Source organism: Ursus arctos, unplaced genomic scaffold, assembly GCF_023065955.2.
Source record: "Ursus arctos isolate Adak ecotype North America unplaced genomic scaffold, UrsArc2.0 scaffold_23, whole genome shotgun sequence".
NCBI classification, from domain to species: Eukaryota; Metazoa; Chordata; class Mammalia; order Carnivora; family Ursidae; genus Ursus; species Ursus arctos.
The window spans coordinates 37,782,281-37,796,014 of NW_026622908.1; positions in this window are offsets into that span (position 1 = coordinate 37,782,281).

Genomic DNA, 13,734 nt, shown 5'->3' on the forward strand with positions numbered 1-13,734 from the left:
CAAGCAGAAGGATGAGATCACCCAGGGTTGGGGGTGAAGGCAGAGAAGACCAAACCCTTTGAGAGAAGATAAAACCAGTATTAGCTGGAGAAGGAGTTCCCAGAAGGATATAAAAAGAGAGCTATGGAAGGTATTAGGAAAATGTGCCATCACAGATGCCAAAGACTACAGAGAGTTTCACAACTTCACAGGAGGGGCTAAGAAGCTGGACTAAGAACAAATGTCAATCTCCTCTCCCACTCCAGATTGTATGGAATGACAAAAAAGTTAGACACAGCAGTAGCTGGCAAGTGATATTGAAAAATTATGGAAACACAGTGAAGAGCAGAAATAAGACTTGACAGAGAAGCATGAATAGAACCTCTCTACCCCCAAAGTAAGCAAATAAAACCACCATAGGGATAAGAGCAAACACAGAGAGTTCAGGTCCAGTGTCAGAAACTGTAAATAACAGATGAGTGGGGCAGAGCCTGGGGCAGTTATTTAGCTAATTCATTTTTAAAATTACTTTGGGAACAGCTGGGTCAGTCGTCCTTTTCTCCCTCACCCAGGCACCACACACCAATGTGGTGTAGCCCCAAGCCAAGGTTTGGGAACTGTTTTCTGAGCAAAATTACAGTTCTGCTTTAGGTAAATACACAGGATGTGAGTACCAGATCTCAGTAAGAAGCAGAACAGAGGCAGGAATAATTTCAAACATTCAAAATAACAGGAGAAGAAGAAAAAGTAGGAAGAAGGGTACTATGGAATTGGTACTCAAATGAAAGTCCTGAATGTACCCTCGAGAGCTAGGTTTCTGATGATGGAGACTCAGAGGGCACCTTGGTCTAGAGAAGCAGGGTGCTCTCTCCCACCTAAGTCATGATCTACCTGCGCATATGACCTGGCTTCGTGCCTGCTTCTCCCTCACGATCATCAGATGTAGGCTGTGGTGAGCAGAATGTATATTCACTGACATGAAGAAAGCTATTACCAAGTAAAACTGTGAATGGAAACAGAGCACTTAAGGAAACCAATACCATAAAATAGAGTAACCAGATTACACAAATGAACAAACGAAAAATGTTTTCTATTTTTTGGCAACTGCTCTATATTCTCTTGTCTCCCCCTTTATTGCTTCATTTTCAATATGAGTACTTTTTCAATGAGTACTTTTTATTATAATATTTCTCCCTTCAATTAGTCTAATTATATAGTGTTTTCCTATGTGTTTACTTATAACTCTAAAAATCACAGCATGTATAACTGATTTATCAAACTCTAATGAGAATTAGAACTTCAATTTCTTCCAGGAAAGCCAATCTTAAGATGGTAGATTTAATTCCAAATATACAGGTAAATATATTATGTGTAATAAGTGACAAAGATTTCAGACTAGATTTTAAGAAGCCAAAACTTAATTACTTACTATTTAAAAGAGGTTACTTACTATTTAAAATTACTTACTATTTCTTCTTTAATTTAAATTTAATTAGCCAATATATAGTACATCATTCGTTTCGGATATAGAGTTCAGTAATTCATCAGTTGCATATAATACCCAGTGCTCATCACATCATGTACCCTCCTTAATGCCAAACAGAACCTCTAAAAATAGAAAGCGAATATTGAAAATCCACTGAATTTTAGATGGCATTTTAAGTATATATAATCAAGAAAGGATATATACCAGAACATATAAAGAACTCTTACAAGTATTAGCTAAAAAAGAGACAACTCAGCAGAAAATTGTTCAGGAGACTTGTTCAAGCATTTCACAAAAAGAGAAAGGGTCACAGTACCAGTAATCTTGACTGTAGACTCCGGTATCAGACAGGGCTAGGTTTGAGTCCCATTCCTTGTGTGAGCTGAGACCAATAAGCTCTCTGAGCTTCAGTTTATTCACCTGTAAAATGAAGATAACATGTCATATGATTATTGAGAGGATAATATACGAAAACTGTTTAACACTGTTAACATAGAAATACTTCAAAACAGGAAGAAATAGTCCCAGTAACACTAAAGAATTCAGAGAAGCAAGACAATAACAACAAAATGTTCATTGGATTTAGCCTGAAGGAGGTCATTAGTTTCCCCTTACCCTGGTCTCAACTAATTTCCTTTCTCTAGAAGCAAGCATTTAAATTTCTAGTTGTTTCATTTTGTGTTTACTTCCATATTTCTAAGCCAATGTATTTATTTACTTACTTTTAAAAGATTTTATTTGAAAGAGAGAGAGAGAGAAAGAGAGAGCACAAGCAGGATGGGGGAGGCAGAGGGAGAGGGAGAAGCAGGCTCCCCGCTGGGCTTGGAGCCTGACAGGGGGCTGGATCCCAGGACCCTGAGATCATGACCTGGGCCAAAGTCAGATGCCTAACTGACTGAGCCACCCAGGTGCCCCTAAGACAACGTATTTAAAACTTTTTTTAAATTTTGGGCTTTTATAACTAACTCCCCATTATCGAAGACAACGGACTAACCCCTACGTCCTCCTCCCTTACTCTGGATCCCCCTCCCCGCAGTAACATTTTCTTTTCCCTCATTCTCCCAATAGAGTTTCATTGTAATTTTTAGTTGGATCAATATACGGTGTTTTAGTCATTAATAGCTAAATTACTATGCATGTTATAATTGTATCTTCTTTCGACCATTTCTTTTCCTGGAGTTAAAACTGCCTCACATTTCACATGCTTAGTTTTTCATATACCTACAAGCAATTAAGTCCCAAATACCCCACGATGAATGCAAATCTCTCAATGTCTGTGGACTCATAGGACAATACATCAGTTTCACCCAATTTTTCTGGAGACATTCCTTCTGGAACCCTGTATTCTGTTGTTTCAGTTAGAAATGATTACCCTCTAGGTCTTCTAAGATTTATTTCATTCTTCTTAGCGAATTTACTTGATTTACTAATTCACTAACTTTTTGGTTAGAACTGGCACTTCACTACATCCAGCGATACATTCAACTGGAGGCACTTCCAATTCTTGAGACTTACTGACTTCTACCAGCGAGGATCAGCCTTTTTCCAGACTTCTAGCTCTATCAGTCAGATTTACACTTTCTGTGGGCTGCTAAGTTATTTACTACTCATAGTTTGCTTACTAACATTTGAAAAAATGTGACACCATTTTCTCTTGTATTTTTTGGATTTGTAGATTTATAACTTTCTTCCTACCTCTTACTGTCATTTTTGTTAGGTTTCATGAGGCAACAGAATTAGATGTGTTTAATCCAACAAGATTAGCCCTCAGTTAAAAATTATGTTTTCTTGCCAGTCTATTATACCTCTGAAGATGGGAATGTATCTTATTTATTTTTCTGATTTCACTTAATGGTATCTGATACCACATGGGGACATTTCTATTGAATGCTATTGGGTCAAAGGAGGGAGTGGCCGTAGGTGATGCATTAGGAGGGAGTTGAGATATATCATCTGAGGAAATTAAATTCCAGCCTCAGCAAAAGACAAAGGAAAAGCCTCAGACATCTGGTATTAAAGATTAGAGCAGAGGAAAAATGTGAGGACAAATATATTAGAAACTGGGGGTCATGTAAAGTTGAGGTGCTATACTTACGAACTGCTCTTCATTATGTTGAATCTAGGAAGGATGTTGCTTTGCTGTTTCTTAATAAAAGATTTTTTTCTAGCGTTTGTATAATTCCAAATTAAAAGCACAAATGTAGCGTATTTTTCTGTGTGGGCTTCCTCTATGATTATGAACAAAATGGTTCTGCAAATAGCAGATATGCAGGAAAGTAAAGTATTATTCTTGAGAAATCACTCTGAAAATGCCTGATAAATAACCTCAGACACTTGTGCCTATACATGACTAATACATAACTGTTAGAGACCCATATGGACAGGGTCTGTTTAGTAACAGTAGCCCAACTAACCCATGCCAGCATCAAAGCAAGGTACACACATTACAGTCGTCTCTTCTTTACCACTGTCGGCTCACTCAACTCTGCTCATTTACTGCTCTGCAATCATTTTGGCAATTAAGTAAATTAGGTTTTTACCTAAACTTCTTAGAGAATGTCTTTCAGACCAATCACACTACTCAAATCGAAAAAATACACACACACACACACACACACACACACACACACACATACACACACACACACGTTTTAGAAGGAAACAAAAGCACTGCTTCTTATTTTTTTCAAAAGGTGAATTCTAAAGGCCTACAATTTCAGGGAAATCTAATCTCACTTTTTTTGAACAAGTTTCACAGCAAATAATAAACACCAACAATCTACGGCAAGTAATTCCCCCAACACTTCCGTTTTATCAAGAGTTACAAAAACATATTTTTGGTACACTGGATTTTACCTTGTGACCGTGGAGCAGGAAAAAATAAATTCCACAAAAAGCTAAGTAAAAGATCTTAGCATTTCTCCAAATCCAACTTCAGTGGCTTGATAACGATATTTCTCACAGTGTCATTTCCTCTAAATTCTGAACCCAAAATGATCAGTTATCTCAAGCTTCCTCCAATATATTCATTAATCCAGACAAATGCTATTTTCCAGCAACCATTCATTATAACTTGTTTTAATAAATAAAACAGTAGATGACTTAAAACTATATACAAATTTTTTTTTCTTTAGGCCAAGGGGACTGGGGCTGTGGGCTGCATGTGCCATTGCGGTACCAGAGAAGCTGACTCTGGGGGTATCTGAATCTGGGACTAGCTGCTGTGTATTCTGAGTAGGGTGCTGGACAAGATGCTTTATACTTATCTCCTTTAATTCTCACAATAACTCTACAAGGAAGGTATCATTGGCACCATGTTATAGCTGAGAGCTCAGAGAAATTGGGACACAAAGCGAGGGTCACACAGCACAGAAGGGCTAAGTCCAGATTTGAAACTAGAGAGATGGGTCTTTGAAGGGCCCCCACTCTTCATCCGTGAGGATCTCTGCCTCTATGCCAAGCTCACAGGACGAAACCTAAGAGTTCTTCACAGCCCCAGCACACAGGAATCTATCTGCCTTCCTGGGCTCTGGGGTCTGTGATAAAGTGAGACAAAGGATGTGAAAGTGTTTTGTAAACTGTTCAGTACTATCAAATACAAGTTGATTGCAACTTGTCCCCCCAGCACAAGAGCTCTCCCAATGAATTATGACGTTGGATTTCTACGTTTAATACTTCTATATGACATTGTATCAGTTTCTGCTGATGATCACCACAATGCCTGGTTAACATCTGTCACCACACATAGTGACAAATATTTGTTTTTTCTTATGATGGAAACTTCTAGGATCCACTCTATATAGAAACATTTTGATAGGCCAATGAAGCCTGATGCAGTAAGATTTGAGCTCTTGCTATGAGTTTTAGGAAAAGGGTATGAAAACCCTATAAGCAGGAGCTAACAGGGAGCAGAGATGGCCAGTGGTAGCAAGGGAAAACCAGAACACAGGGCACCTGCTGGACTCTATCTCAGAGCTTGTTGCTGTGAAGACTGAGGAGCAAAGGGGCCAAAGATGAGAAGCTACAGGACTTCCCAGGGAAATAGCCCAAATTTTCATTTCTGCTCAGCTGCTAAACTCAAAGCGACGCCAGTGAGGTTTTGTTTCTTTATCCTCCAAGAGAGGAACTGAAAGAGACATATTCTAATGACCAGCCGACCTGAACCCCAGTGATTCCACATCTGGTTAGCTGCAACCATAGCTTCTAGCTCTTCCCATCTGACTGTCGCCTTGTCAGTATGGACCAGCTGATCAGAACACCTCTTCCCCTGCCAGCAATGCCACCTTCCACGTGTATCTCGTGCCTGCTATTTCTGCAAACCTGAGCACCTTGATCCCTAAAGCCCAGGCCTTGATACATGCTGGGGCCGACTGAACACGCTCCTCACTCTTCATCTGAGCTGTCTGGGACACAGCAGCACACACAGGCAGGACTCCACGCCGCAAGGTCAACATCTTATTCAGTCGCAGTGTGTCCTGTAACAAAGAGCAGATGCTGCCTGAGATAAGACAGAAGCCCAAGGACATTTTTTCTGGTCTTTACCCTGAGAACCTGGTGGGACTCCAGGAGGTAAAGGTCAGGAAAGTGTGCCCCCTCCCCCACTCTAAGATAGCTGCAGCCTTTATCCTCTATTAGAAGGTGATTCTATATATAAAAGCTACGTAAAACATCAGGGAGGGCAACGGAGACACCAGCAGACCCAGAAAACTGCTTGATCCAAAGTTGGGATTTAGACTCACTGTCACCTCTTTGTCTTCTCACCCACCTGTACTTCCAGTTTCCACGTTTATTATCCCTGTGAGCCAAAGCCAAGTTTCACTTCATCGTTTCCCCCAGGATGGGGGCCCATGTGGCACAGTGGAAAGATCTCAGGGCAGCAGACATGAGCTCTAGACGTAATCTGGCCACTCACCAACTGTGCCTCTGGGAAAATCTCCTGTAAATTTGGAATAAGAAAGCAAACCGCGTGGGTTATTTGGAGGTTTAAGAGCAAAGCACTGCTTCCCCGATGCTCTCCCTGTGGGGGCACAGCCTCCGCTGGGCTACTTCTTCCAAGGTCAGCCAGCAAGCAGCTCCTAGACCCCACTCCTGCTCGTCGACTCCAGTAACAAACGCTTTCTTCTTCTCATGCCTTTAGCCCTACAGGGGACACAGGCTTCGGCCGTTTCTTCCATCCCTTCTTAGGCCTTCATTAAAGTCCCTTCAAATGAATCCTGTCAGGGGAATTATGTTTCCTGGGGAGACCCTGGCTGATAACTGGGGATTCAACAAGACTGAACGTGATGGGCTGAAGGACAGGGAAGTGCCTACCCCACTTCTGGGGGTTTGTGAGCCAGCAGTGCTGTTGCCTCGCAGTGATCTGCACCACCATCCTCTGTCCTGGGCATGGCTTCTCACCATTCTCCCCACTTCTTCCCTTGCCCGCCTGTGGTCTGTTTTCAGAGTGATCCTGAGAAAACACAAGTCAGATCCTGTCTCTCCTTTGCTCAGAATCTCCCAATGTGTCCCACCTCACTAAGAGTAAAAACTCAAGTCCTCAGTGTGGCCTCAGGCCCTTTTGTGACCCAGTCCCTGGGCAGGGCAGACAGCATTGCCTGGTCCTCTCCTGCCCCCGGCTCTCCGCTTCAGACACACCACCTCCTCAGAAACACCAGGCACATACTTGCCTCAAGAGCTTTGCTCTTTCCGTTTCTTCTGCCCAAGGAATTGTTGGTGAGCTCTAGGGATTGTATGATCAGGTTCCAGAAAATTGTTTGAATCCACTCACCATGTTCAACATTATTAGTCAGAAAAATAATAGTACCAGGTAATAAGTTAGATTAAATTGTATTCACCTCAATTCCTTCTGAAACACATTTCTTTATTAGCTATTTTGGATAGAGTGTGAGAACCCTAGGGGGTACTCAAGGAACACAAGGTGGTTATTTAATTGCTGGACTAGGATGGGGTGTAATTTAAAATTCCTGTGGGGGAGACAGGGCTGGAGAAGAGTCAGAATAAACCAGTGAAGTTCTGTACTGTGTGAAATAGAGATAGAGTCAAAACCAAACCAAAATCTCCAGTAGTGGTAATGGCCCAGCCATGAGAGAATTGGGTATTACAGAAACATTCAAAGTTCTGATTTCATTACACCTTTTTAATGTTCCTCCCAGCTCTTCCACTGATCCACTCCCTGGCATCGAGCATCTGTTCTCATCTGTTGGCTTCACTGGAAATGACCAGGTTGGCTCAATCCCCTCCAAAGACATTCCCAGCCCAAAGATCCTGAGTTATTCCAAGGTCTTTCCTTGACATATTTCCATGAAATGTGTTCCAGATGCCCAAGTCCTGGAATGCAGGAGCCTCCGGGTATGGGTCAGGCTGTTTCCTGCATCAGAGGCCAGTGGCCTCCACTGAGATGGAAGGAAGCCAGGTGTTGGGGGTGCCACCCGGTCACTCATCCTGGGGCCTTCCCCAACCCTCACCTTCTACGGCAAGGTCCACTTTCCACAAAACGGAAAATAGGACATGGCAAAGTCTCTGGTGTCCCACCCACAGCCCAAATCATACAGAATAGGAGATCAGGTGAGATTTTCATCTGTCTCTCCTTCTACCTTAATCCATGCCCTCCTCTACCTGGCAGGTGCTCAGACTTTCCAGAATGTGAAGATGGAGAAAAGAGGAGACCAGAGTACATAACAATTAGACCAAGTCCGAATGATTGCTTTCACCTTACCCACAGTGTAGGGGATGAGATGGGACGGAGGGCACAAAAAGCACACTTTGAAATGAAAGCATTATCGCTATACCTGTCAGCATCATTAACACCCATCTTGAGATTCAACTTTGTGCCATGCTTTTTATCTTCAATCTAAATTATCCTTACAAACATCTTTCTATAGAATAGAACCTCCTGGGGCGCCTGGGTGGCAGAGTGGTTAAGCGTCTGCCTTCGGCTCAGGGCGTTATCCCTGCGTTATGGGATCGAGCCCCACATCAGGCTCCTCTGCTATGAGCCTGCTTCTTCCTCTCCCACTCCCCCTGCTTGTGTTCCCTCTCTCGCTGGCTGTCTCTATCTCTGTCGAATAAATAAATAAAATCTTAAAAAAAAAAAAAAAGAATAGTACCTCCTTTTAGCAGATGAGAAAACAGAGTCTCAGAGGGATGAATTAATTTATCCACTAAGCCCTCAGGTAATATGGGATAGAAATGGGATCCAATCCAATCCATCCAGATCTAGTACACGCACTACAGCTGTAGGTCTGCCTTCCCAGAGGCCCTCCCTGGAGCCTCCCCAAAACACTGGGGTTTGGTGGGACTTCCAAGCACATTTCCTTGCCCACTGTCTCCCTCTTGCGGCTCCATTAAGTATGTCAACTCAATGTTAAGGAAATGAGTCAAGTTATTGAGGAGAGTTGGGGAAACTGGTTGTAAATCCATTACCCTCATGATACAAGTCACTTTTTTCCCCGGGGTCACAGTTTTCTCCTATTTCAGTGTAGGGAGATCTCCAAGTCCCTTGTAGCTCTCATTTCTGTATTTCTAAGATGCATATTGGTTTCTCAGGTAGAGCCCACTGCAGCACCTTTACATTATAAGAACTGTGTGTGTGTGTGTTTTATTTAAGTGACTCCTCAGCGAGGGTCTCCATGACATTAGCACTGCTCTAACACAGAAAAGGAACTGGAATGTGCAGGACTCTCAATGCATTCAGTTTATCGCGCGTTCACAAGGGGGCAACCCAGGGCCATTCAGGGCACTGCCTAACCTCAGGGAACTTGGTCAAAACGGCTGGTAAGTGCAAGATCCAGGATTAGAACCTAGGTTTTCGGGCTCCACACTCAAGTTTATTCCCTCCACACATATCCGTACCAGACTGAATAAACTTAGTAATGAAGAGGCCGCAGACAGGAAGATGGCGCTAAAGGAACTACAACAGTGTGCTGACACATCTCGCCAGCCGGGTGAAGGCAGGTGAACTCTAGTTTAAAACACGAGCATTTACATGAATCCTGTCCTGGTGTCCTCCATCGCATCAAACACTCCCTAGAGGTGAGTCTCATACACTGTTCTTCACATATGCAAAGTTGACTTAACAATCACTAAACTGCAGAATTGTTTAAGGGTTGAAGCATGTCATAAGAAGGTGCTTGGCAAGTGGCAATAAAGATGAGTGTTTTTCTAAGCTTAGAGAATAGCTACCCAAAGGAAACTGACTAGGAAGTCCCACGTGTAGGAAGAAAAAAAAAATGAAATAGAATTCAAGAGAAGAGAACTGGGTGTAGCGGCCCTGAGGTATAGGAACAGGCTAAGCCAACAGCAGAGTTTTGTGAGGAGATATTCAGGGACGGAGGGTGATGAGGAGAGGCAGGGAGATGACAACAGTCATCACTACAGGGCAGGTACCCGCAGGACCATGTGTCTTTGTATTTCTGGACACCCTAAGATGGTGCGCTGTTTTCCACACATGTCTGAAGTCAACAGGGAGCAGCCGTGCCTGATGCCAGTGCTTGAGGCTTCTCTTGCTCCTCCATCCTAATTCATCCCCCAAACCATGACACCCTTTTCCTTCTGATGGAGAAAGAGTGAAAAGTGCATCCTGGCTCACGTTCCTGAAACGACCAGCCCCAGGAAGGTCTATAACTTTAAGTTTGGATACAGTCCTCTAGTAGGCGATTTCTATAGGGCTTTCTTTATATGGCAGCTGGGCTGGTTTCTAGAACTGGGCCAGGCTTCCTGAGGCCTAGCTGTATTTTTTCCCCATGGTTTCAAAGTAATTTATTGAGTACATTCAATAGACATTTACTAACATTTTTTATACACTATCTTCATATAGAGACAGGCTGCTGTCTGGGATTTCTACTCTCACTGTCTTACCATTCAGTTTACTTCAGCACCAGCAACACACAATTTCTATCTTTTAACATATATTCTACTTTAATTTCTGGTAATACGATCCTTCCTGCAGCATTTCTCTTTTTAAAATGCTTCTGGCTAGATAAACTCATTCCATATGAACTTCAAATCATTGTCAAGTTCTACAAGAAACTTTTTTTTGGCAAGTATATTACATTTGAAATAAATTTGGGAATAACTGACATCCAGAAATACATTAATGTAGCCAAGGCTTGTTTTATGTTTCATTATCAAATATGTGTATCTTTCCTCAGGTAAGTCCTTCACATTTCAGTGAATTCCTGATTATTTTACACTTTTGTTGGAATATGAACAAAATATATTCACTTCATATTTTTTAAATCTGGTTACTAAAAGTTTGAGAAACTATAAAGCTTCATTGGGCTTGAATCTTTTTATAGTGGTAACAAATGTTTGTGTTATTGATTTCCCCTTTTATTGCAACGTGATTAGTGAATGTGATCAGGATTTTTTTTTTTTAATTTAATGACGTTTTCTTTGGGATGAATTTATGGTGAATTGTCATCAATGTACAGTGAGCTTTAAAAGCATGTTTCTTTTATATTGGTTTAGTCAAGCACTTTAGTACTCAAATAATGTTTTTTGCTTATATTTCTCAAAACTTGCATGTTAAAAATTCTCATGACTATTGTGTTTTTGTTAGTTTCTCATTTCTCTAGGCAAATCTTTTAATTATTTTTTATTATTTGCATATTATGTGATTTAGTCATAAGGACTTTTTGTTGTCTAATATTAATATGGCATCCTTTGACCTTTTATTTTGCATTTTCTGACCTATCTTTTCCTTTCCTTACCCTTGCAAACACTACTGTACTAGGGACCTCTGGAAATACAAATGCAATTTTGTCACCACACTGGTTATAGTCTCCTATGGCTGCTTATTGCCTCTGGGACAAAGCTCGGTGCCTCCAGGAGGCATTCAATGCTCTGGGCATCCAGGACCTTGCCTCCCGCCCAGTCGGATCTCTCCCTTCTCACTCTGATAGAATTGTAACACATTGCTTCTTGTTTCAGGGCCCTGACCTCTGCCTGCACGGATCTGCCCACCTAGAATCCATATGGCCACAAGTATCTGCTCTTCTTTGAAAGCACCATCTACATGTCACCTGGAAAGGCCTGTTCTTCCCCTTGTTTAACTGGCTTCTCTCACCTGTGTGCTCCCACAATGGTGTCCACACAATGCTTACGGGTAAGGACAGTATCTTATTCATCGTGTGTTGCTAGTCTCCAGCACAGCTGACATGTGGCTGGCACCCCATAAATAGTGGCTGAATATGATAATTGTGAAGGGCAGCTGATGTAGAATGGTAACCTAGGATAGATGCAGCATGGTAGGGCAAACAGGTATGATCTGCTCACACAGACTGCCACTGGCACTGAGGACTCCCTCAATTAATATTTGCTGGATGAATGTTCAATGGATGGACAATGGTGTGACCATCTGTCAAATGCCGAATATCTATCCTGTGTGAAGCAGGGGAGAGGAGCTTTGACAAACCTGTTTTCAGGCACATCTTCACTCATGGAACAAAATGCCATCATATTAAGAGAGTAATGAAGTGACAGGGAAGATAATCTGAATTTGGAGCAAGAGCAAAATCAGACAAGGTAGCAATTGTAGGCAGTGTACTCACTGGATATCAGTACTAGACATCCTCTTACCATATTTCTTTTGCACAATCAAGTGCAAAGTAACAAATAATAATTAAATGTCACAGCCTTTAATGGATTCCTCAGCTTAGTATCAATTTTCTACAGCCTAGAAAAACTTACCGGCTGAGGTCCCCATCGGGGAAGCCAAAATTCCTGGTGAGAGGGGAGCCCGTTTTCTCCTTGGTTGTACTGGAGAAAACAACCTTGACTGTTTCTCTCCAGCTCCTTTTCCCATGTCTTTCCTCCAGAACAGTTTGGTTTCCTCTCCTCATTTTCCATTCTTCTTTTCTAGGGTCCAGAGTAAAGGATTTAGATAATTTATCTACCTGAATTGGAGAGATGGAGGTTTTTGTGACAGTAAACAAATCATTTTTATGTTTCTAAAAGCAAAGTAGAGAAATTACATTAGTTATCATATAAAAAAGGCGTCATACACACGTATAAGGCAGAATATTTAATTAGATTAAAATATTCTAGATTCAATGATCTATTTTAGATCAATAGATACCTGTATCTCCCATGTCTCAAAAGTTTGCGTTACGCCACTTCAGTTAATGAAAGACCTCCGTTCGTACCTGTTTTCACTAACTAAAAGAAACTCAGAGGGTTTTTGCTTTTGCGAAGGGCTCTGTGGCTCTTATCCTTGTGAGGTTTTTGTTTCCCTGGTTACAGGAGGACCTCCCAGCCTGTTTTCCTTGTGCCACACACCAGTGCCTGAAGCAAGCAAAAAGTGATATTCAGTATTCCTGACTGATCACACGCTAGACGTCTGGATTTTATACCCAGGGTTCTTATTTATAAACATTCGTTTTGGCCTGAAGCTTCAAAACAAGACTACTGAGAATCATTCCGATTGGACCATGTTGGGTCCCATGCCCATGCTGAACCAATCACTGCGGTGGGAGGGACCAAAGGCGCTGACTGATGGCCTGGAACCAGAGCACACGGGAGAGGGGCTGGACTCAGTTCCTCAAAACCATGGGGATCTCCAAGCACCAGTCATCCCTGTTGGGAAGCGCAAAATGGAAAATGGATCTGAGGAGACAGGATATGGCCCCATTTTCATCCTGCCACATTTTCTCATCTCACTAACTCTCACCCAGAGATGCTTCCCTCAGCTTCTGTATGGAGTTGGAGATCTTTTAGCAGCATTCCAACTTCCCTCAGCTCCACATATACAAAATTTAGAAAACAAGCGCAAAACAAACCTTTTGAACAGTTATCCCATGAAAATCTATGTTTCTAGATCTCCATAGTTAACCTAGACCTACGACACGGTTTCCCAGCAGCAAAGCTGTAGCTCAGAGGTATCTGAAGGAAGGAGGGTAGATGGAGAAAAAGAAACCTCCACTTTCATCCTCAAGGATGCCAATCAATTCCAGTTTTTCAGAAATGATGATGGCTGAATTTAAAATAACTTAAAATCGAATTTGGGCACCTTTTAATGCTGTCTGCAGTAGGGTGGGGAGGGAGCACACTGCTTTCTCTTTCAGAGGGTGGGCTTTGAGACACTGTGGTACCTTATTAATTAGATTTCTTTCAAGAAACAGACCCAAAAGGAGAGGAAAGAGGAGGAAGGGGGGGAGGAGCTGGAGGAGGGGGAGGGGGAGGGGAGGAGAGACGGAGAAGAGTAGCTGCATCAGGGCAATTGACTCACGTGGTTATGGAGGCAGGGAAGTCCCGCAGTCCTGCCTGCAAGC